We start from the raw sequence: 26,148 nt of genomic DNA on the forward strand, positions 1-26,148 counted from the left end.
TCGTGGATATATTTCTGCAAGAAGTTGGCCATCCTAGGGTCCACGTCTGGGGTCAAGGCTACTTTGCCCGGAAGGGCAGGGCGTGGGCACTCAGGCAAGCCCTCACCTCCTTTTTTTATTTATTTATTTTTTTTTTTTTTTGTGGGGTTTGCGAAGGCGTCCCGCCACAAACGCTGATACTTTAGTGGAAGGAGTCCATTCTGATGAACAGGGATGGGCGAGATCTTCAGGAACCAGCATGTCTGATTGTTCCTCACCCTCCGGAACGTCTGTGGCTAGGGGCTCTGCTGGATGCCAAGGCCTGGACGGGCCGGCCTCGTCTGGGATTCCTCATCTTAGGAACCCTCGTCGTCAACTTGCAAGGGGGGAAGTTCTGGTATTTTTGGGGTGCTGAGATGGGAATCGCCGTCAGATCTGGCTCAAAACGCCTTTTTGAGGCTGCCCAAGTCAACATTTGACGTGCTTTTACGTTTTTGTGGACGTTGTGCTTCAAATGCTAATGCGTATAGCATGAAACGTCTTTCAAAAGGCCCCATGGCCGCGTTAACTGGCTGGTGGATGGAGGCATCCACAGCATTGCAAAAATCGACATCCAGTGGGATGACCTGGAGGGATTCCTCCTCAGTGTAGTTTTCCATAGCGTAGTAGGTTAAGGCTATGACAAGAGACAACACTAAAATAGAAGTAATCACTGAGGAGAAAGCAACCCCAACGCTCTAAGCGCTAGCAGATGAAGTACCTGGCAGGGGTGCAATTTAGGCGTGACAAGTCACTAATTTGTGGGGCACACCAAGTGTGCGCTGGGTTGGAACCCGCAGGGGTGACTCACCCTAAATTGTTTAGAGGGTATCAAGCTTCTGGGCCCGCCCCAACAATCTCCCTGCAAGTGCTGCTAAATGCGCTGAATCGGTCACAGGGTTCACTAGGCGTCAATACTGACCTGCTATGCGGGCGTAGGGGAGACTCGACTTTTAATACCGACCTGTAAATGCAGGCGAAAGGGCTTCGAGAGCTGTAAGGGCCATGTAGCGCGGGCAAACGGTTGGCTCTCTCTGATCCCGATGCGCCTAGCGTGCCCGGGATCAGCGAGATGCAGACATGCGCCCCCTGTCACTGCTGCACAACACCGTGCCCTGCTGAAGGGCCGCGAGTGGAGCGATGAAGGCTCCCGCGGCCCGAACTTTCGAAAAGAATCAAAAGAGAGCACAACAGCGCTCACGCGCATAAAGCACTGCAACTAGAACGATATTAATATGAGGAAACAAAAGGCTTAAACGCCTGATAAATAATAGCATAAAACGTTACGTGCTTATCGTTTGCGCGTCAACTAGCAAAAAGGCATAGCATATCAATCTGGTAAAAAATACAGTTTAACAGAACAGTTCTACACAGAATGCCTAAACTGTACTTATCTTTGGGCTGAGCAGGAAAGAAAGAGGAAGGGTATTGGCAGCAGCACTCCCTCGTGGACCATGAGCACCACTGATTGGAGGACTGGGATTGTCTTATGGACTACACCAACAATGGATCTTGTAGTTTTTTGTTGCTAAAGTTGAAGTGCTGAGTTATGGAAATAAAAGAAAGTACAGCATAATCCTTGCCTCCGCTTCCTTAATAGAATTTAAACTTTCCGTCATGGTTACTAGGAAATTTTTCATTCCTAACTATAACGTACCTGAAACCTGTGGTTTTCTTTAGTGAATATATACATATATGTGTGTGTGTGTGTGTGTGTGTGTGTGTGTATATGTGTGTGTATATGTATCTATATGTATATATATTTATATGTGTGTTTGTGTGTGTGTGTGTGTATATATATCTATCTATCTATCACAACTCCTTGGGGAGACCCATTGTCTCCGGTTGTGGCATCCTCCTTCTACCACATAGTAAGTGGATCTAGTCATCAAAGGTTTTGTCCTCTTAACGTATACCTTTGTTAGCAATAGTATGGTTCAAATTAAAGACTTTGATTTTGACACTACAGGTGATTGTGTAAGAATTGCGATTCTCCTATTATCATGCCTAGAGAATCTAGATTTCATTAAAGACACGGAGGCTCACATTATGCAATGACTTTTAATTGCAGATCCAAGCCAGCCGCATCACAATACAAAGGTTCCAATAAGAACACTGAGATAAAGTAAGACATTACACATAGCAATCATCAGCCTCTTTTAAATCTGGCGAAAGTAGATCCAGTAGATTCCAGGAGATTCGAAGTAAATAGAAGCAAAATTGAAGAAGAAGACAATCAATCGACCTCCTGATGACGAAAAACGTCCAAAGTAGATTAAGTAGAAGGGTTATCTGAAAGAAAGAGGACAATGAAAATTGTATCCTAGAAACAAAGAAATCCGACTCATATCCAGATGAACAATTGAACAATAATTATTAAACATTTCAAATACATTACATCAAGCTGATAAATAACATCATGTTAAGTTATACCCAATACCATGGGAAGGGTTGGGTGGGATAATGTGAGCCTCCGTGTCTTTAATGAAATCTAGATTCTCTAGGCATGATAATAGGAGAATCGCAATTTCATTACAAGAACGGAGGCTACATTATGCATGTTGGTAGCCCTGTAAAACTACAGTAGACATGTGTTCAATTGGTTTACAATAATGCCTTGCAAAGGTACTTGCATTAGACCAGTCAGCAGCTTTAAGGATATCATCCAACTTACCTCCGGACCAAAGAGACTTACTTGCCATGGCACCTCTAAGAGAATGAGCTGGAAATTTGGAAATATCAATACTAGCTAGAGACATAGCAGACTTAACCCATCTGGCAATGGAAGTGGAGGAAATAGCCTTATGAGGCTTAACAAAGGAAATGAGAAGTTGATTCTCATTAAGCGGTCAAAGATTAGACATACGCTTTCATACATTCAACTACACAAAGTTTCGGAGAAGGATCGAAACGAGGATAGAAGATGGAATCAGACATGGTCTTGGTTCTTCTATAGACCTCAAATTTAACTCCAAATAAATTATAAGACCGAATTCGAGATCTCCAGAGCTTTAACATCAGAAACTCTTCGACAGGAGATAAGGCAAAGAAGAGTTGCGAGTTTAATAGAAAGAACCTTTCTGCTCAAAAAAGAATTATCCGGCCAGGAAGTGAAAAGATCTAGTATCAAATTCACATCCCAGAGAGAATCATATTTCGGCCTCGGTGGTCTTTTTAGACGAATGCTCTTCATTACCCTACAAACAATACCATTTTTACAGATCGACTTGCCGTTAATAAGGACATGACCAGCAGAGATCGCCGATCTATAACAGTTGATTGATCTATAACTCAATCCTTTGTCGAAGAGTTCAGCGAGAAAATTCACTATATCAACAATAGGTGCTTGAGTGGGATCCAAATCCCTCTCCATGCACCAACGAAACCAGCATTTCCAGATATTGTTGTATCTGTAGTGAGTTCCCGGTGCCCATGACTCTCTGAGGAGAGTAGAAGCTGATGACGAAAGTCCTGAGACTTCGTTAGATCGCCTGACACTCTCCAGGCAAGAAATGCGTTCACTGCCTGTGCTCCGGGATCCGGCATCCAGCTGAAGTAACGCTCTAGTTGAGAGGTGAGACGGGTCGCAAATAGTTCTATTTCGAATGGACCCCAATAAGAATTTAGTGAGTCGAAGACAGCAACGTTCAGTTTCCAATCGCTGTAGTCCGTAAGGAATCTGGAATTCCAATCGGCTGAAACGTTCGACTTTCTTGGGAAATATTCCGCTCTGAGGGTAATTTTGTGTTCTAAACAGAACATCCAGAGTTTCCTTGCTAGGTTCGAAAGGTCGGCAGACTTCGTACCTCTCAACTGATTGATGTAGGCTACTGCCGAGACATTGTCCATTTTCAGAACAACCAAACTCCCCTGTATTGAGTGCTTGAAACTCATAAGGGCGTAAAGGTCGGCAGTAAGTTCTAGGAAATTTATATGCTGAGTTGACTCCTCCTGAGACCAAATGCAACCCATATTCCGGTCTAGGAAACATGCACCCCAACCATGAAGGGAAGCATCTGATTCCAAAACAAAGTCCGATTCCGAACCGAAAATTGCTTTCCCATTCCAAGCCTCCAGGCTTTCCAACCACCAATTTAGCTCTGTTTTGGCCTCCGAACCTAGCGTGATTCGGTCTTCGTACCAAAGACCGGATCTCAACGCCCTTCCTTTTATTCTTTGCAAGGCTCGGTAATTCAGAGGTCCTGGGAATATCGCCTGACTGGAAGAAGATAAGAGACCTAGGAGTCTTGCCAGTTCCCTTAGAGGGATGTCTTGCTGTCTCAAAACATGACAAATCTCTTTCTTGATCTTCGAGATCTTGGAAGGAGGTAAAAGTAGAACACATTTGGAAGTGTCTAGAGTGAAACCCAGAAACTCCAGAGATTTGGAGGGGGTTAGAATAGACTTCTCTTTGTTGCCAATGAAACCTAGACTTTCTAGCAGATTCATAACCGTTTCCAGGTCGATGCGAATCTGAGGCAGGTCCTGGGACATTATCAAGATGTCTTCGAGGTAAATAATAAGACGAACACCCCGTTCTCTTAGGAAGGAAGCTACTGCTCTCATTACCTTGGTAAAACACCAAGGGGCGGGCGAAAGCCCGAAGGGGAGAGCCTTGAACTGATAAAGATGATTTTTCCAAAGAAATTGTAGGTAGGGTTGATGTATTTCCGCCATCGGGATAGAGAAGTACGCGTCCTTCAAATCTAGTTTGACTAACCAGTCGTCTTTTTGAAGAAGGTCTCTTAGAAGATGTATTCCTTCCATTTTGAAATGCCTGTAAAGGAGAAATTTGTTCAGGGCCTTCAAATTTATAACCGGTCTCCAACCTTTTCCTTTTTTCTCTACAAGAAACAAAGAGCTTACAAAGGTTAGGGAATCCAGGGGAACTTCTAATATCGCTCCTTTTTGGAGCATAGAGGATATCTCTTCCTCTACTATTTTCTCCTTCTCTACTGAGATGGGAATATCCCTCGGGAATGAGGTTTGAAACGGAGTTTGAACAAAATCTATCATAAAGCCTATTACTGTGGACAGTACCCACGGATCTTGAGTTATTTCCTCCCATTTTTTCGAAAAGAGTTTCAGTCTGCCTCCCACTTTTGGAGGGGTAGAAGGAGAAAGTAAATGAAGGGAACTTACTTGGCGGGTTTGACGAGAAAGATGATCGAGATCTTCCACCTCTTGCTCGATTTCCTCTTCCACGGTTGGAGGTGTTGTAGTAATTACTCTGGTATGAGCCTCTTACGAAGGGGCGTGATTTCTGGTAGGGCCTTTGGTTATACCAGCCGGAAGAAAGGCCCCTTCTTCCGGCCCTTCCAAAAACATTATTGCTGAATACTCTCTTTATATTCTTTTGAGCCTTACACGAGCAGTAAAAGTTGAGTCGTACTTTCCCAAAGATCTTATAAGCTCTTCACCAAAGAGCAGGCCTTTTGGATTCGAGGAAGGTTCCATCTCAGCCATAGGGTCTAGTTTAAAAAGGATGAGCCTACGCCTTTCAGCGTTAATGCTAGTATTAGCATTACCTAGGAGAATGAGGGCTCTTTGACTCCAACCTCTTACTAGATCTGTATCAAGCTGGGTACCTTTAAGGTAACATTCCTCAGCAGAGTCAAGAATTCTGCTCAATGGACCAAGCACGTCCAGTAGGCGATCTTGGCACCCTTTAAAGGCTTTTTCAAGACCTTTCCTAGGGCCGCGCCCAAGTCTAAAAAGGTGCTTTATTAATCTGGGGTCCATATTAGGGGCATAACAAGCTTTCTCATCGATTGAGGGTCTTGAACATTCAGCCCTCAGAATATTCCTTGTCCCTCTTTCAAGAGGGAAACAAATCCATTTTTTAATAAATTTAGAGACATGCTCATGGGGAGACCATTGTGAGGAACAGGGATGTTTTAGATTTAGGGGGGAGAACATCTCCTCTCCCAGGGGGTTTAGAATGCTATCTTTGGAAGTAGAAGGGGTTTCATCCTCCTCATCAAAGATTCCTACGTCCCCATCATCTAAATCGAGAACGTATTCGTCTGGGTCTATATCCTCGTCCTCATCTGAACCCTCATGGTAGTCTTGAGCACTTTGAAGCAATGAGCCGCTAGGGGCAACCAAGGTATTTGGGCCGCAAGGGCACCCGAATGATGTGTGTCATGAAAGACATCTCTATTATTTGAGGTGCGAAGACCATCCAAAGATTTTGTGGTGCTAAGACCACCAATAATATCAGAGGTGCTAGGACCTCCCGTGCTCACATGCGTCCCAGTAGCAGTGTGGTTGCTTTTCCTGGTACGTTTGGCTCCCACTTACTCTTGAATAAAAACATCAGACGCATCCTCTTGGGAAGGAAGTGGTCATTTGTGAGGAGCAAATTGGGCAAAGGTCTCCCTTAAACAGTATTTCATTTCCTTCTGGATCATAATGCGAAAATCCTCCTTATTAAAATTAGGGAGTGTAGCATTGTTAACATCTGAATCTGAATCAGGTACGTTTTCCATATTGCCCCTTTTTCTTTTTTTTTTTTTTTAATAAAATGCTATTCGCCCCTATTGTATTCTCCCACTTAAAAATTGTCACTATAAGGGCTAGTTATAATAAAGGCTATTTATGGAAATAATTAGAGGATGCTTAAGGAAGCTCTAAGCATTTAGAGATAAAATTGTGAAGGCCTAGAGCCCTTTCCACCTAATAGTACCAAAAACGCTAAATATGCAGGAATTGTCACTCTAAAACTCAGACAGCGATGCTCCGTGAGAGCCTCTAACAGCTGATACCAACTGTGGATGGGTGAGGAAAGTTCCTAGGGGAGACACTCACGAAGCGTGAGACTCGCCAGGGAACTTTACTCTAATGCACGTCGAATGCGTTTCATTTGTTACCCTCATCACGGACTGTGGAGGGGAATATTCCTGATTTTTTGTTCAGCGCTAAGCGCTTAAGTGGGCAGCGATTCAAGGCCTCGCCACGATTATTGAGGCCTACACTTCGTTTGTAGACGGCGCTTCCTTTCTGGTAAGGCTATTCTGATGCGATTCAACAGATCGCGTTAAACGTTTCTAAAAGCTCACGCTTTGAGGTTGCGCTTAGCTTCAATATTGCGCATCGTTGTGAAAGAATGTGTGAGATTAAAACTAGGTTAATAGATACGCAGAGTTAAGAAAGACGATCGCGGTGCCAATAAACAACTACCTAGCGCTAACAATTTAAATTAGCCGATTTCTTGTAGACAAAGACAGTAATCACCATAAGGCAACCTAACAGGGAAAGATAATGACAGAAATCACCACAATACAACCTGAGAGCAGGGGAAAGAGAGCAGAAGGAGAGGATGATCTCCATAAATTGCAGATCATGGGGAGGGGGGAAGGTGGGGATAGCCATCCTACACACAAGCGCCCCCAAATGCCAATCTATTGAAAAAGACACAATATTAATCAAAGTATAGGAGAGAATAAAATGAGCTACTTATCTGCTTGGAGCCGCATTTAAAAGAGGCTGATGATTGCTATGTGTAATGTCTTACTTTATCTCAGTGTTCTTATTGGAACCTTTGTATTGTGATGCGGCTGGCTTGGATCTGCAATTAAAAGTCATTGCATAATGTAGCCTCCGTTCTTGTAATGAAATTTTCAGAGAGTTGAAGTCTTGAGAGGGATCATTATGTGAAAGGCACTAGAAAGCCAAAGGTACATTTGTCACATTCATCATTCGGTTGCTTGCTATGGAGCTTGTTAGCCCAAGAAGAAAATGGTTACACTCTAGTTCCTTAATGTACCTCCAGAGGGTCTGTATGCTTAGGGAGAGTGGAATAAATGGAGCAGTAGAAGGTTGGGATGGAAGTTGTTGGCAGGGTACTTGCTGTAGGTGACAAGGTGGTGTCCTTTTACAGCTATGATTCCTGCGAATACAGAGATTGTGTTGAGGGGCATCTGGCTCCCAGCATGAGTATGGAGACCAGTTGAAGGTTCCGAACTTCTAGGTTAGGTAAGAGCAATATGGTTTGCAGCAGTTTGGTTTCGTTGACGCAAAATACTTTGGGAGTAATCCTAGGGGATATCATTAGTGGTGCAGAGGAGGTGTTGTGAGAAAGCTTGTTTGTGTGGCACAGGTCTGTAACAGTAAAATGGGCATGGGGAAGGATTCACATTCCAGGGGTGTGGAATAACTATAGCCCGACTCCCAAGACATATTGTTTATGGTCAAGGACAATACATTTTCATGTTTAATTTGTCCTTAGGACAAGTAGGCCCAACACCCTGCAGCACACACCCTTTGGCTGGCAGTTTACATTAACACATTATGTTTCAGGGAAGTGCATCGTCTGTAGTTAAGGTAATATTTGTGCCCATGTTTTAGTGTTGTCCGAACTTGTAGTTATGGTTCATTAATTAAAATCCTTTCTTATTAAGGTGAGCGCTCTAAGGAAATGTTATGAGATCGACTGCACTATTGACAGGTAAAAATGTGTACACGTTTTTCAAAAGTTTAACAATATTAAGCTACATACAATGCTCCCAAAATGCTCTCTAGTTAGATGCACATTTCTGCAGAAGCTTGAAAGCAAGATTGATGATCTTTTGCTTAAAAAAAATGTTCACTAAAGAAATGCAAGTAGAAAAAAATGTGTTTCTAAACTACTGTGAAATTCTAGGTTACATTTCTTCCAAGCATTGTCTAGTAAAACGTGTTAATGCATGCTAGTGTTTCCCAAAAATTCTTATAATGGAAAATCGGCGCCAATTTCAACAAGAGAATGGAAACATGAAAAAAACAAGCATTGGCTAAGCCAAAAGGTCTGATATTGGTGGTCAGACTTTTGGTTTGGTAAATGCATGACTTGTTTTGATATGGTTTTTGTGAAACATTGTTGGAGTAGCCAGGCCCTCACAATTATAACAAACATTGGCAAAAAGCAATGCTATTTGTGGGTCTCAAAGAGCACACATTGCCACAGTAGTCCGTGACACTGAACAAACTACTTTGTGTGCTGATATGCTCCTTTTGAAAGATGGATGGAGAGAGAGAGATAAAACATTAATGAAAAAAAAGTCTTGATTAACTCCAGACCTAATTAGGGACCCAATTCTTAAAGAAAGTCACAAAATTGCACCCATGTTATATGTTCTGGCAATAGTGCAGATTTATGGCTTTCATGAATTCACAATAGTTTGCAGAAGTATCCCAGGAAATCGCACTCCTAGAAAAGATTTGTGAACTTCTTTTTATCATGAGCAAATATGCCGGTGTAAATTTGCTCACGTGAAAATATGTTGAGCATTTACAAATTCACTTTCTCTCTAACCACTTTTTTTCAGTCCTGGAAGAAGTTTTACTTCTGCCGTTGTCAGAAGTAAATTTCCAGCCCTTCTCAGTTTGGGAAAAGGTTAGGGAAGAGTTGGCTAAAACCCCTAAAGTACACATTTAATAGGCTTGCACAGACTCAAAAGGGCCTTCCAACCCTGGAACTATTGCTGAACGCTACCTCCAGCCCCAATATGTATATCTACAGAAAGGTGGCAAAATAAAGAAATTGTTAGGATTCAAACCTTATTATAGTATGATCTCTGGCATGATAAGAAAGGCTGACCTGGGACTTATTGTGCTTTGCAAGGGGTCCCTTTGTATCTCAATCATGATAGGAAAGGCTAACATCAGAATTTTTTATAATGAGATTGCTATCATAGTTTGTTGCAGCACTATGTTGCACCAAAGGGATAAATGGATTTTTTGTTTTACAAGACAACTAGATTTATGAACCGAACTGTCCAATGGACAAGTAGATATTTTTATTAAATTCCACACCCCTGACATTCTTCAGCTGTTAATTCTTGGCAGCTTGACAATAGGCACAGAGTTCTTAAAAGGTCTGCTACTCCCTCATGACTTCTTAGTACTGCAGTTTATGTCCAGGATTTGGTAGACTTGTGATGGAGTTCTGAAGCGTGGATGTGTTATTTTCACTTGGCAGTTGTCTGATTTGAAGACAAGATCTGACTTTGTGCCCGGATTAAGTCATGAATATTTAGAATCTTACTCTGATAATAATACAGATAGGTGATTATCAGAGAAGGGGATGTGGAAGTTAATAGTAAGTAGGGGAGAGTGTAAGAGTAAATGAGACCTAGGCTAAACAGATGACATGGACTACTCATCAGACTCATGTTAGTGGGATCAAGGAGAATGGAAAAGGTGGAAAAAGGGGAGGTGAAAATGGTGGAGTAGAAGGGGGAGGTGGGGGTTGAATGGTCCTTAGAGGGTGAGGAAATATGAGAAGGAGGCCCTGGTAATTCCAGAGGGAGAAATAATGGTAATCATAAGATTTTGAGGACAACATGCAGTAATCCGACTTACTATGCTTATATTTGTGTTTTTCCCCAGTATACAACTGGTAGATTTCGCTTGCTTACAACTGGTGAAATCTCGGTACAATACCACTCGCGAGGAGTGTTTCTAACAAACATATAATTTAAATGTAGCTTCCTTCACTGGGTCCATCAGTAGGAATTGGCCACTCGTAATGATGGCCTGAGAGGTGACTATCCATAAGTGGCAATGCATGAGTGTTGCGAGGAAATTAGTTGAAGCATTGAAGTATGACAGTCTGTGGGATCTGGCCTGGACTGACTCGGGTCAGATCAAGGACTGATGGCTCACCTGTAGGAAACTAGTGAACACCTTGCATAACTTACTTATGCCTCCTACCCCTCCTGAAGTATAGGGCGTCAATCTGGACTCTCCATCCATCTCTGTACTTGGCTTTTCATTTAGTCTGACTCCAGGTGTAACCACCTTTTTGCAGTCAATCTTAAGGCCTCGAAGCCAGGTGTTTCTTGGCCTTCCTTTATTCCTTTTCCCTGAGGGTTCCAGGTGCGGGGTTGCCTGGTGGTGATTGATGTGGGCTTGCAAAGGGTGTAACCTATCCAGCCTCAGCATGTTTTCATGAGTTGCTCATGAGCAGGGAGCTAGAAAATCTGCTGCCATAAGTCATTGTTGATGGTTTGTGGCCAGGGGATTTGGAGGATTTTCCTCAGACACGTGTTGATGAAGGTCGGGACATTTTTGCAGACACGTGTTGATGAAGGTCGGGACATTTTTGGTGGTGGTCACTGTTGTCCTCCAAGTTTCTGCTCCATACAGAAAGACTGTTTTTACGTTGGTGTTAAAAAGTCTGATCTTTGTTTGCACTGTTAGGTCCTTGGACTTCTAGATCTTTAATTGAATAAAGGCAGTCCTTGCTTTGCGGGTTGTGTATTGCTTTGCTTGTCATATCGTCTCAAATGCTTGTCGTAGTCCCAGGATTCCATTAATGATTTAGTGTGAGTTCCTGAATTCCAGTAATTAGTCAGTGGGGGTCCCTGGGTTCCACTAATGATTAAATGAGGGTCCACAGAAGTGAAAAGGGTGAGAACCACACTCCTAGACCACACTATAATTCTGAGGGTAAACCAAACCAAAGTAAAGGATCTAAAGTACTTCACATTGAGTCTGTCGGTCCACGCGAGGGCGACAAGTGGCTACCTTATGTTGAATTCTAGTACTGCTAAATATTTGGTTTATGTTGAGCTCCGTTCTTGTTTATGACAAAAATCACTTAACAACACTAGTATTTTCACATAAATTCAGTATACCTTGACAGTGCTTTTTAGGTCTCGGCCTGCGTAGGCTGCGCTTGCGCAGTCTCGCTGGTGAGAAATTTTGTTTTTCAGTATGGGGGCTTGAACCCACCCCTCTTCTCCATTGGCTGGCTTCCTAAACGAAGGCCAGCCATTGGAGGAGAGGGGCGTCACTCCGTTCAAGCCCGGATTCGGGGGGGTGTTTTTTAGGTTCTTTCTCTTTTCTTTCTCTCTTCTTCCCATTGGCTGGAATTTTACATTCCAGCCAATGGGAAGAGGAGAGAAAGAAAACATGCCCCGAATCCAAAAATGACGCTGCATTTCTCCGAGGCATTCTTGCTTCGCCTCGGAGAAACGTGGTGCTGTTCATGGCGTGGCTCCATCCTCCGCAACGGACCTCTGCTGATTGTTGTAAACGGGTCAGCCATTTTCTGGCAGAGTTGTAGTTTTCTGTTCCATTCAACGGTACTTGTACTTAATTATTTGTAAAAGCCGTTTAATAGTCCGTCCCTTTGGCGGCGGAACCGACCGGGTATACTCTTCAAATGTCTTTTAATAAGAGGAAATACATGTGCACTGTGATTCAGGATAACAGTCATTTCCAGAACTAAGGAAAACACAATAAATCGATATTCTATGCTTGCGGTGCACTACTTTTAAACATGACTCCGTTAATTTATTCTGATTGGATAGCGTAAAACACCCCGCCGACCTTTCGGGCAGCAATACATATGAATGGTTCATTGCCTACTAAGTTCCTTTTAAGGTAAAAAATAAAAAGATGCTATGACTGTCAAACTGTCCGCGGAACTCCAGAGAGTAATGTTCTAAAACCACAATTTATGTGTTTGTTAAGCAATAACTGCAACGCCTCTCGCAGCGCTTCTTATCTCGCTCGCTGTTCGGGTAAGGACACAGAAAAGGGACGACGGTTGGTAACGCCCCTTATGGGTCCAGAACGTTTCAGGTGTACAAAGGCACGGCCATGTCTAAAAGTCGTTTCTGTCGCATTCAGTGAGAAGTTTTGTTGACAGAAATGTTGGAATAACAAAATGAGTGATCACTGTCCCTCTTTGGATAACCTAGTTGAAAAAATACCATATTATTTCTCCATATATTATTTTGTAAACGAAACCGTACACCTTAAAATAAATTCAGATCTAGTACTTATGCATCAGAACGATGGGAGAAATTCTCATTTGAAGACGACGCCCTGAAGCAGTGTCAATTATTATATCTCAGCTGTGAGTGACTACGCTGCTGAGGCTTCTTGGCTCAGCCAGCCCTCTCTCCGTGTCGACGACCTGCCTCCACGCCGCTGGAGTGGGCTGTCCTAGGAGCTAACACGACGCCGAACTGCGGGTAGTAAACATTCTCTACAGCTGCACAGAAGGGAGCGTGGCAGCCAGGAGTGTCAGTAGGAGCTTCACCGCATAGGCGAGGATGGCGACGTCACCACGGGAGCTCACTCAGAACCCGCTCAAGAAAATATGGATGCCTTACAACAACGGGCTGCCCGGGAAGCACACATCGCAGAGGAAGGGTGAGTCCCTACTCGAGAATGCGAAGTTTAATACTTGCAGGGTCCCACCTCCCCACTCCAGGTCATGAGGGACGCTGTTTCACTCCAAGAGCTCTCCACCCACATACCGTTGTCTTCAGGTTGTAATTGTGTTCATATAGCGCTACGACTTCTGGCGAGGCATTGAAGCGCTTATTTTGCGGCGAGTAGGACGCTACTCCGGAACTCAAGATTAGTAATTAGTATTTTTTTTTGTGTTTTTTTTTTCTTGTGCGTTACTGGTGCATTGTTTGCAGATTGTGCTTTTATGTTTTTGTGTTTAGGAGAGTTTGGATAGGGAAAGAATGAAAGGAGTGGATTTGAAAAGGGGAAGTAGTGAGTTGTTCTGTGATTTAAAGGAGTGGTGAAAGATTGAGAAGGATGTTTTGGAGCTCAAAGTAATATGAGAGTTGAGATCAGTCAGACGGAGAAAGGCTGGGAAGGGCATTTTTTATTTATTTGCAACGTTTTATATAGCGCTGGCTAGACCTAGAGGTATCAGAGCGCTTAACATGAAGATCAGTGAGTTACAGATTCTATAATTACATAGAGAAGTATAGACAAAGGAGAAAAGAAGAAACCTGAGATTACACAATGTGAGATTTTCATCACGTACACACATCTTATGGGGAGTGAAGAGGTATAGGGGAATGGTAAACGGGGGTAGGGAATGCAGGTAGGAAAACATGACGGGGAGGCAAGAAAAACGATGTCCGATGTTTGGCTGGGTAGGTGCCGGCTGAGTGGTGAACCAGAGTCAAACCCCACTAGAGGCATGTCAATGGCTGTTCAGTCCAAAGTCACTTTTAGATCAGTGGGTGATGTACTGCTTCAGCCCTCCCTCCCCGCGATCCACCCATTGGTTGACCTAGCAGTCAGGATTGCCGAGAGATCGGGCACATCAATTAGTCTTCAACTGAGTGATTGAATCAGAATATGAAGCCACATTTATGCTCTAAAAGTATTTCTAGAATTCAAAGTCATGAACTGGAATGGAATTGTGATGGCTCAGGAGTAATATTCCAAGTTGTTTTCATGAAAACGACGATCAATGTATGTTACAGTTTCCCATGAGCAGTGATGTAAATTATCTCAAACTGCTTTTATAATCAAACCTGGCTAAATACTGAAATAATAGTAGTGCTTGACATGCGGTTGGAGACCGTGGACCGGATTTATTTTGTGCCACTTGGAGAATTAGAAATGACAGCCACGCTGGCTGTCATTTCCAAACCATTGACGGAGCCGCCGTCGCGGTGGTTCCTGTCAAAGCTGTTAACAGTTTGGTGCATGGCTCCAACATGGCGGAGCTGTGCACAAAACTGTTTTCTTTTCTTTTTCTCAAAACGAAAATCCCATAGTGGGATTTTTATTTGAACATATAAAAAAAAATGCTCTCCTCCCCGTTGGGAGTATTGGGGAGCATTTAGCAATTTTCACTGCCCCTTACTGCCAGGGTTTTTCTTGTGGTGATGGGAAGTGAGAACTGACCTCTAATTTCACCCATCGAAATTAGGCGGACGGAATTAGGTGTCTGCCTCCGATGGCCTTTACTCCGTAGGGCTTTGTGTGTGTGTGTGGCTCTGTGTGTGTGTGTGGCTCTGTGTGTGTGTGTGGCTCTGTGTGTGTGTGTGGCTCTGTGTGTGTGTGTGGCTCTGTGTGTGTGTGTGGCTCTGTGTGTGTGTGTGGCTCTGTGTGTGTGTGTGGCTCTGTGTGTGTGTGGCTCTGTGTGTGTGTGGCTCTGTGTGTGTGTGGCTCTGTGTGTGTGTGGCTCTGTGTGTGTGTGGCTCTGTGTGTGTGTGGCTCTGTGTGTGTGTGGCTCTGTGTGTGTGTGGCTCTGTGTGTGTGGCTCTGTGTGTGTGGCTCTGTGTGTGTGGCTCTGTGTGTGTGTGTGTGGCTCTGTGGGTAGCTTTTTTGTAGGTGGCTCTATGTGTGGATGGCTCTGTGTGTGTGGGGGTGGCTCTGTGGGTGGCTCTGTGTGTGTGTGGGGGTGGGTGGCTTTGCGTGTGTGGCTCTGTGTGGGTGCAAATGCAATAGGTCTCGCATTTGCGCATTTGCGAGCGATTAAGCTATTGGCATTGTAAATGACAATGTCATTTATTTATGTTTTAAAAACCAAAACATAAATAAAAATAATGTCATGAGCAATGCCAATAGCTCTAACTTTAACAATGCAGAAACCATTGCATTGTAAATGCTTGTTTATGATGTTGGTACCTTTAGTCAGACCACAGAAAGGGGGCATCTCAACGTGGCTTCAGTAAAAGATGGTCATTCAAGGGGACTGTTTTTTGGGGGGAAAGGGTGGTGCAGTGGTATCAAGGAAGAGGAGAAGACGTCTTTTGTGCTAATCACAGTCAATTAATTGCTTTAAGTGCAGAGGTATTATGCAGCAATTTCTTCAAACCGAAACATTGTCTAGTTGCTTGGCTTTGCATTCCTAGGAGTTTTTTGATGACTCTATTAAGGACTCCAGGATAGTTTATGCGTTGCAGGGCTTTACTGTTGTCACTACTGAAATATAATGTGTTGTCTCAACTGAAGAAGAGTCAGGATCCATCCATCTCCATGCCATTCGATGCTTTTGACAAGAGATTGCATTTAATGTAGAAATGAAAGGTGTAGATCTGTTCACACCCTGTTATCTTGTTTCCTTTTTGTTAACCATTTTATTTATTGAATTTTCAAAATAGCAGCCATATTACACTGGTTATATAGTGTAAATTGGGGTAATTTGCCCACAAATTACACTAAGCACCTCTGGAATGAAGTGAAGAACATCATACACAAAGAAATAAACCACTCTCTACATGAAGAAGTCTGAGGCGGAGTTGATTTTTATTTTGATCGCAACTGCTCATGGAGCAAATATTCCCTCTGTAAGGAAGAAAGGAAGAACATGCATTGAAATACCAGAATTACAAATGTTTAAGCAAGTATTGGCATAGCCAATAGGTCTCGCATTTTGGACCTTAAAAGTGTTTAGCCATGCAACAGTTGGTGCTGTTGCCCCAAGGATATTCTGCTGCATAACTAAATACTTATAGGGTCCAAAAAGCGAGACCTATTGGCTATGCCAATGATGGTTTGTTTTTTGTTGCTGTTTTGTTTAAGTTGCCAGATCTACAATAGCTGGACATGGTTTTTGTTAACAGTTCTTTGCATCAAATGAACTTGTTTTCATTGCTTTGAATGTTGTTTCCATTCTGGTTGTAGGAAGCAGTCATTCCCGGGAGTGTGGGGCTGCCTAGCTGTGGGCATGCGCCAAACTTTGCAAATGAGAAAAAGCCTGGTGCAGGCGCAATTTACAAGTGTGGAGCGAGTGAGCCCCAGGCAGCATGACTCACTCACAGGAGTTCATGCTCTGCACCTGCATACTCAGCATGGTTTAAGGAAACTCGACCCACTCCCACCCAGGAATCGAACACATATTTACCAAGAAACTCTGAGAAGAGCCTGCCTGCTGCACTGATGGCTAGTGGTGTGTTTGCGCCTGGTGAAAGCGTGCACTGACGTCTGGTGATGTGTGTGTGCCTGGTGGAAACGTACACTGACGTCTGGTGGTGTGTGTGCCTGGTGGAAGCGTACACTGACGGCTGGTGGTGTGGGCCTGGTGGAAGCATGCACCAACGGCTGGTAGTGTGTGACGGCTGTTAGTGTGTGTGCCTGGTGGAAGCGTGCACTGATGGCTGGTGGTGTGTGTGTCAGGTGAAAGCGTGCACTGACGGCTGGTGGTGTTTGTGCCCGGTGAAAGCATGCACTGACGTCTGGTGATGTGTGTGCCTGGTGGAAGCGTGCACTGACGACTGGTGGAGTGCGTGCCTGGTGGAAGCGTGCACTGACGGCTGGTGGTGTGTGTGCCTGGTGGAAGCGTGCACTGACGGCTGGTGGTGTGTGTGCCTGGTGGAAGCGGCACTGACGGCTGGTGGTGTGTGCCTGGTGGAAGCGTGCACTGATGGCTGGTGGTGTGTGTGCCTGATGGAAGCGTGCACTGACGGCTGGTGGTGTGTGTGTGCGTGGTGGAAGCGTGCACTGACGGCTGGTGGTGTATGTGCCTGGTGGAATCATGCACTGAAGGCTGGTGTTGTGTGTGCCTGGTGGAAGCTGGAGCATTCACAGTGATAGAAGACGTAAATGAAACTGACGAAAAGGAGGGGAGGCGGGGTAGAAGGGAGCATGATTCACAGCTAGAAGACACAAATGAAGCTGACCAGGAGGGAGGGGGAAAAGGGAGGGGGTAGTGCAAGCAGAGGAGCCTGATTACAGCAATAAAAACACAGATGACCGCTGTGCATGTGCACGAGCTCGTGAACGCAAGCTGTAGGCCAGCAAAAGCCTCTGGTGGCACTTTTAAAAGCCACTTACTAAATGTCTCAAAGAGACCATGCGCTGTCTCAGGCGAGACGTAAAAAGACAGAGCAACAACTCAATCATGTTGAGGAAGCAGTTTCACTTTAATAGATTCCAAATGTAGCGAGACCTGGCCATCAAATGCTTCATTCAATTGAGCTGTGAACAGTACACTAACCTGATCCCTTCGGAAGTAGACTCTTTCCTAAGTCTCTGCAGTTCATGTTCACTCATTGCTTTGACAGGACTGAAAAAAAAGATAAACCTTTGGTCTCTAAGCATAATTTTCCTCTGTGACACAGGCTGTTGCTTAAGAGTGTCACTGTGACTATTCTTCAATGGACAAAACAATTGTGCCTAGATTATTCTTATCAAGTTGCTTGCCATTGTCCAGCAGTTTCTGTGCCCTCTGCCGACCAGTATTTTCACTGTTCTGACCCATGCATGGAAATGCATAGATAAGCCCTAGTAGAGGAACATAGATAAGCCTTACCACTTAAGGCACATCCACCCAGAATGCAGATATTGATTCCACTCTTTCAAATCTACAGCCTCTTGTGTCTGTCTTACACTTGTGCAATATACGTCACAATACTACCCTGAAACTGTGTCATGTCTCGATTAGCCACAAGAGTTTCAAGTGTTCCAGTCATTCTTTCCAAGGTTTAAAAGGAAGTCTCCACCTCCATGAGTCTCGTGGATGTAGACTCCATCTTACCTTCCATGGATGTCCTCTGATTCAATGCCATCTACTTTTTATTGACGATTTCCAGTGAAGTCATAACAAGTCTTTTGCAACTTGAATGGCATCCTCCAATGTGGGTATTTTTCAGACACTCGAACTTTGGGTGAAATTGGACCTCCACAGCAACTTCCCCTTTTTCAAATAAAGTAAAATCTGCCTTTTCTGGTACACTGTTTCAATCAAATTTCGAGCCAGATTCAATTAGGGTGAGAGATTTTTAGGTCCTACTCGCCATTTCTGGCGAAAAGGAAGACAAACTAGCTTTTTAGGTCTCGACTATTCTATCCCGTTAGGGATTGAATAGGCGAGATTATAGTAAGCAGTCCGAAAAGTCTACCTAGCCTGCGCATCGCGTACAGTTCATGTGAGGCAGGCGTGTGAGGTAGGCGCGTGCACATCAAACACCATCGGCCTCGGCATCAGACTTCAAAGGAAGCCGCTCACACAGCACCATTTGTCTGAGCCTTGGCATCAGACTTCAAAGGAATCCGTTCCCAAGCCCCTCCCCCGCCCCCCATCAGACTTCAAAAGGAATGCACCCCTGCTCCCGCGCCACAGCATTGCAGAGAGCTGGTTTTTATTTTTGCATCCATTTTGCCGGGAAGCCGTGTTTTGTTCGGCGTTCTCTGCACCTTTCTCGTTTTTTTTTCTGGACGAAAGTGAAAGCCTACCGTACTTGTTTACAGTAGCCTTGCTCCTCAAATGCAGTTGCTGTGTTGCCATCTCTCTAGGGACACAGCTTGAAAACACTTGACTTGCTAGCTGCAATGCTACATCCACTATGCTTTGCCTCTAGACACGTTGATCCCTCGCAGACTGTGCTGACTCTGCTCCTCCTGATTCTGAAACTGACCAACGCAGTCACCACACAGTCTCTTCTCTCTGTCTTATGATGTCTGCCCTGCCACCATTTAGAAGCTGATAAAAGGGGCACCCTCCCATGTGACCTTCAATGGGCTTTCATAGTAGTCATTCATAAAGTTGGCAAGCGAAGGAGCGTTGTTAGTCATATCGCCAGATCTCGTTACTCATCACGGAGGTTCAAACTTCTCCCACTAAATACCTGCAAGTCATCACGCCTTTAATCCATAGGGACCTGTCATGCTTTATGCATGGTAGGTAAAAAGACACAATCTACGTTGCACGCATAATTGGCTAAACAAAATCAGAGACCGATCAGAACCTCACGTCTTCTAGTGCTTGACGCAGAAATGGCATTTTATATAGTGCACTGGCCTTTACTTGAACATACACTGGTCAAGTTTGGCTTTCGTCCCAGCTATAGGAAATGGGTCAAACTATTATACCAGGCCTCAACGGTCGTGGTCTGGGTGAACGGGGCACTGTCGGCAGAGTTCCCCATCATTAGAGGTATGAGACAGGGTTGCCCCCTGTCCTCTCCTCTGTTCGCCCTTAGTATAGAATCCCTAGCTTATGCGGTCCATGACCATGCCAGAATCTATGGCTTCCAGATCGCAGTAGAGACCTCAGTGGAAGAGAAGATTTCGCTTTACGTGGATGACATCCTTCTCTACATTACAGAACTGACCCTGTCCCTTCCCTCGACCCTTCAACTATTTGAGGATTATGGGGGACACTCGGTTTACAGCAGCAACAGGGGCAAATCAGTGCTTTATCTTCCACAGAGTGAAATGGAGGTACCCTCACTCCCTCGTCCTCTGACCTATGTAGCCCATGGATTCAAATACTTTTGAATGTACATGAAACTGGACAGTGAAGATTGTTTTGAGCGCAGTCTTGGGGGTGTGATGCAAACCTGCGGAAAAGACACGGAGAGGTGGTGGGAGCTGCACCATACCCTTCTGTGGAGGGCCGCAGTGTTTAAGATCTCCTTCTCCAAATTGCTCTACACACCGCAAAACACATTACCATATTCACACACCCCTCAAACCCCCAGAGACCTTCAGGGGGATTGAGGGTGACATGCAGCTCTGCAATTGGATGGCAAACACCCCAGAATTTCTCTTAAAACCCTACAACACGATCAATATAACGGCGGGTTGGCGTTGCCTGACTTGCATCTACCAGAGTGCAGTTTTTTAATGACTTTTTATAGAATTTATGTATATAAGTTGCTGACGTCTATTTTGATTTTTTTTGTATTACATTTTGAAGATTCTTTAAACTTAATCAAGATTATGGTTGTTCATTATTGAAGGTTTTTTTAAAGTTAAGGCTCGATTCTATTTGTGATATCCCCAGCCTATAGCGAGATATTCTCCTTAATCTTATCAGAGGCAGGTTCTTTTCTTTAATGTTTTAGGTTGCCTGACATACAGGCCTACCATTGGGCTGCCCACGCCATAAATGCAAATGATTGGTTATTTGCTACCCTGGACTGCTTAACCTTCAGGCTGGAGCAGGCGCAGTGGGGGTAAGAGGTCCTGTTTACACTATTTGTTTGAAGGCAGGGCAACTCGGGGTTTTCTCACTGCCACTCAGGTCACTATAGTGACCTGGGATATGTCAACCATAGGGTAACACAGTAAACCTACGAGGGAAATGCACTTATGGGAGGGTCATTGGCTTCCCGAAATACAAAATCTGAGGGGATTCAAGGCCTGGGAGTTGATCGGAATATCCAGGGTTGGAGATCTGATTGAAGATGACGATATCATGCTCTTTTCCTTGCTCCATCGAGAACACGGAATGAACGTAAATCAATTCCTAAAATATGCTCAAATACGGAAAACGTGGAGTGTAGAGGGACTCCCCGGGGGTCAGATCCCTGAATATGCCCCTCTAGAGGGACGACTTTTGCAGGCGAATTAAGGAGGGATGACATTTCCATCCCATACAAAACCCTTAATAATAATATGCCAGACACGCTATATAGCTTTGGGGGAAATGAGTGTAGGAGGTGGGGCAACGGGAGGACATGGATTGGGAAGCGACCCTAATAGACCCAAGGGAAGTAGGAATCAACATCTAGTGCAAATTAAAATACTCCACTGAGTGTTCTATGATAGAAGTCCGTTGCATGCCATGGAAAGGGCGCAGTCCCCGCATTGTTTGAGATGCCAGGGAGAATATGGTTCCTTCTTTCCTTCACACACTCTAGAGCCGCCCCCTGATACAGGACTACTCGGTGTAATCACCAGGGAACTCAGTGGAGTGTTCTTGGCACAGATCCCATGGACCCTAAGTTCATAATTTTGGGGATTCCCAATTATATTGACATACCTCGGGCTCAGCTCTTGCTCTGTGGTCTCGGTCTAAAAGTAGCCAAACGAGACCTGGCTTGACACTGTACGGGAGTGCTCAACGCTACAAGAATAGAAACGGGAAATAGATATGTACATGGTGGCTGAAAAACGAACTTATGCCAGCATGGGCTGCCCCCAAAAATGTTATAAGGTGTGGGGTGAATGGATTCAGTACTATTCTTTGGGGATAGTAGAAGACACGGGGACACAAAGCCAGGTGGTGACCTGATGGGTGCGGGTGTCTGATATATATTGGTTCTTACTATTGCTGCTGAACCTGAACTGGCAGATAGGTATCTAGGGATGGAGAGGAGGATGGTGGGGTTGTGGGTTTTTAGTGATTGTTGATACTGTAAAACGGTCAATATGGTTGGACTAAATATATGGTGTTCTTCTGTGCCCTTGTTGCATTGTTTTGAAAATAAATGTAAAAAATTTTTTCAACGAAAAATTTATTTAAGTACATTTGTTTTACTAGGTAGAATATGTTCTGTAGAGGCTGTCACCAAAGAACCCATATCGAAACGTATCTGGCCAACTGCAGCACCCTGCAACAAGGAATCCGAATGTTGTCTTAAGGTAAGTGTTACTGAGACCTGCTATCTTCCACATTTGGTATTCTCTAACTTTTATTTATTTATTTATTTATTTTTATTATAGAGATTATAAAGCACGAACATGACCCGTTGGTATCAGAGCGCTGTACATAGGGTTGATTGAACAAAAAAGGTAGATCAGTACATCAAAAGTAAAATGACACAATAGGCAGTTGCAACAGATATCACAATAAATGTCCGTCATTCCATTTATAGGCACTGATCTAGCTTCTTCATGGTGGGTAGCTTGCTGCAGCTCTGAAACAATTGAGATCCAGGTACCCAGGGGATCAATGTTTTATTTGGGTTCTCATTGCTGACATTGTGACGTCCGTTGTGCCCTGGGGAGATGCTCTCCGAAAGTTTATGAAAGAATCTATTCGTTAGGATCTTTTTCACCTCTTTTTAAAAAAAGTGGGTTGATGGGTTTGGACGCACCTTGGGTGGTTAGGAGTTTCAGATCCTTGGCGCAGAACCGGAGAAGTACTTTGCTGTGGAAACCCTACATTGACAATGAAAGCAGTTCTTTTGGCACATTGACTTTCCTCTGCTTTATTGCCACTCACTGCTCTTTTTAGGAGTGGCTGAAACCGGGGATGCCCCATAACCTTCCGATGCACTGGTGAGGCTGAATATAAGCACAAAAGAAAAGCAGCAAACTGTAATATTCTGTATGTTGAACGTGCTTGATGTTATGAAAATGTTAATTATTTTAGGATCAACTTTGAGAATTTAGTTACTGGGGAATTGAGTAGCAGCTGACAAAAATCTTAATATAAAAAATTGGACACGGGGAAATAAAAAAATAAATAATCTATCCTCTGTAAGCGGACATATATCTTGTAAGATAGCTTCTATATGCCGCTCTCTTTCCAACCTTTATTTATTTTAAGTCCCAGCTGGTTCACACTTTCTCTTACTTTCAGGCTTAAGTTGTTATACCAACAGTGACCTTTATAGTAAGAAGGCTTCTGTGATAAGTACAGTTAAGGTACCTAGATTATAAGTGATGAAACCAACAGAGTAATATATTAAGGAACCAATCATAAGTTGTATGATGTTTTGCAAGCTGTTTTCTGAACACCAACAGTAAAAGTGGGGTACCATATTACACCTATAGGTATCTGCTGGAAAACATACTGCAGGGCATTGCTAACTTCCTGGTTCTCATCTCATCTTATTATCTGTAACTTGTAATGAATGTTGATCTTGTTAATCCTTAAGTCTCCTCCTTTCCTCCATCGGTGTTTTATTCCTCAAGTGTACCCTCCAGGTTGACATGTTCTATGTTACTGTATGTTGCATGACTTATTTGGCAGTTTGTTTTAAGTATAATGACATTTACTGCAATGTTTCCAAGGCAGGCTGCGCTTAATGTGCAGCCCTTCATAGAAATCGCATTGGATTGTTATTCTAGTAACAATTGGGTGGGCACGGGACACTTTATTTCCTTTGGTCTGAATTGCTGCCCCCTGGCAATTATAGACCATAAACTTGCTTCGGCAGCCCAATTTTGTTCTTTTGGAATATGATAAGGGAATAAATGTAGTGGCCACTAACAAATAAACAAATGCTTTATCTTTAAACATAAGTCACACCAGCAAGGGTGACTCAGGTGTACCATGCTGTCCAAGTTCCCATCTCCTACTGGACTGTGTTTTCGAGTCATCCAGTAATTTCCACTGACGTAACACTTTCAGTGAAGGTCTCCTGATTCACCCAAAATATGCTTTTTCCTCGATAATTCAAGCAAGCAAGCATACTGTCTTGCATTAAAGATACTTGACTGTTTAAAGCAATGCTTTTTTGATCTGAAACAATGGAAACTGAAAAACCTTATAGATGATGACGAACTAAAATACCTAACAATAAATCATTCCATTACAGCTACGATTTATTTCCTGCCAAAGGTACACAAAGATCAAAGGAACCCCCCGGGCAGACCCATACTATCTGCAAAAGGCTCCTTACTCGAACCAGTCTCCAACTATATTGATCACTTTTTGAAACCGTATGTGACACAATTGAGCTCTTACATTCAGGATACTAATGACATGTTAAGAAAATTGGAGAACACTCCTTGGCAAGACACTTACCAGCTCATAACAATGGATGTCATATCCCTATACACAAACATCAACAATGATATCGGGATAAAGGCATGTAATTATTTTTTACAGGACAGAAACATCAAATATCGAAATCATAATCAGATGCTGCACGAAATGATTTCATTATGTTTATCTCAAAACATCTTTTTGTTCGGGGAAGAACTATACCGGCAAAACAATGGAACCGCTATGGGTTTTTCTTTTAGCCCAAACTATGCATGCCTTACAATGGGCTATTGGGAGAAAGAAATCGCATGGGCACCTGAAAATGACAACATGACCAGCAAAATTATGTGCTTGATAAGATTCATCGACGACCTATTGATCATCTGGGATGGACCTCCAGAGGAATTCAAGGAATATCACACAACTATCAATGGAAGCATGACAGGGATAAATCTAACGTATGAGATCAGCAATCAAGAGATAACTTTCCTTGACACGCACATATACATCAAGAATAATCAAATACAATCAACCCTGCACAGAAAATCAACTGCGACCAATGCCTCCTTGGAAGTGACAAGTTTCCATCAAAATTCATTAATTTCAAGCATCCCCTATGGGGAATTCCTCCGAATAAGACGCATATGTAGCGAAGAAACTGAATGGCAAAAACATAGCGCTGAAACCAAAAGGAGATTCAAAAATCGTAAATACAACCAGGAAAATGTAGAACAATGTTGGAAGAGGGCAAATGCAAAACCCAGAGCAGAGTGCCTAAAAAAACAAATCAAAAACAAAGAGGAACAAGAACCAATCAGACTAATCACGGATTTCTCAGAAGGCAGCAAAGTATTTGTAAATATCCTGAGAAAAAAATGGAAAATATTACATCTGGATGACACAGTCAGCAAAATAGTAGGAAAACACCCGACGGTAACCTACCGAAGAGCTCCAAACTTGAAAGACCATCTAATCCACAGTCATTGCAAAACGAAAAAAGACAACAAAAAGGATTGGCTCAAAACTACTGGTTTCATAAAGTGCTATGGATGCAAAATGTGCCAAATCGCAAACCAACTAAAGAGGTTAAGATGCCAAACAACAAGACGTGGCAAATACGCCAACTAATCACCTGTAAGACGGAATTTACCATCTATGGAATAGAGTGTCCATGCCCACTAATGTATGTGGGAAGCACGAAGGGTGAACTAAAGAAACGCATCATGGAACATGCTAGAGCAACCACGCATAAAGATCGAGCGAATGCAGTTGCCAAACATATGGAGCAGGCACACAATGGAGACTGGCTCAAATTGAAATTCTTTGGCATAGAAACGATACCAAAACACATACGAGGAGGTGACCGAGAAAAATCCTTAAGACAAAAGGAGTCACGCCACATAATAAATTTCAGAACTCTAAGTCCGTACGGCCTTAATCAATCGGAGGAGTTATACATTCATCTTTGATAAATAACATGATGTACAAACAAAACTCATAGGAAAAGTAGGAATGAAGAGTCATATGAAAATGGACACAGCAGAACTATAAACACTTTTCCACCAAATGATAAAAGAACTAACAAATCCCACTGGAGGGATAGAAATGAGAATGGAAAAGATGGGGAAATGAAACTTCAACCCCTAATAAACAATCAGCTGAAAATAAGGCGCCATTATTTTCCAATGAACTAGAAACATAACTGTCCCAGAGACTGATTTTATAATAAACTACAATAACCACAATGCCTAGCAGCTGAGCAGAGGAAATGATGCAATAATCATGTGAATGCTTTAAATGTTGTAAAAAAGATGCAGGAAGTTGATCGTGACCAAGATGCTTGTAGCATCGAAACGCGTTGATCGAATGCTTTCATTTGCCTAAATAGTTTAAAAATAAACGAAATTGTGGAAACTCAAAGGGAGTGCGTGCGCCCGATATCCTTTCTAGCCAAAGGAAAAGTGTGATGATATATATATATATATATA

The 26,148-nt window shown here is 43.3% G+C and overlaps 1 protein-coding gene across 8 annotated transcripts in view; it reads left to right on the plus strand.

The window, feature by feature from the left end:
- USP40 (ubiquitin specific peptidase 40) overlaps positions 1 to 26,148 on the plus strand; it is a 660,245-nt gene that overhangs the window by 14,491 nt on the left and 619,606 nt on the right. For 7 of the 8 annotated variants that reach the window (XM_078681394.1, XM_078681396.1, XM_078681399.1 and 4 more), the window contains exon 2: positions 21,986 to 22,086. The gene's annotated coding sequence lies outside the window, so the exon portion shown is untranslated. The remainder of the gene's footprint in view (positions 1 to 21,985; positions 22,087 to 26,148) is intronic. The other variant, XM_078681398.1, reaches the window with a different exon arrangement.

The sequence above is a fragment of the Lissotriton helveticus genome, chromosome 3_1 (genome assembly GCF_964261635.1).
Source record: "Lissotriton helveticus chromosome 3_1, aLisHel1.1, whole genome shotgun sequence".
Lineage (NCBI taxonomy): Eukaryota > Metazoa > Chordata > Amphibia > Caudata > Salamandridae > Lissotriton > Lissotriton helveticus.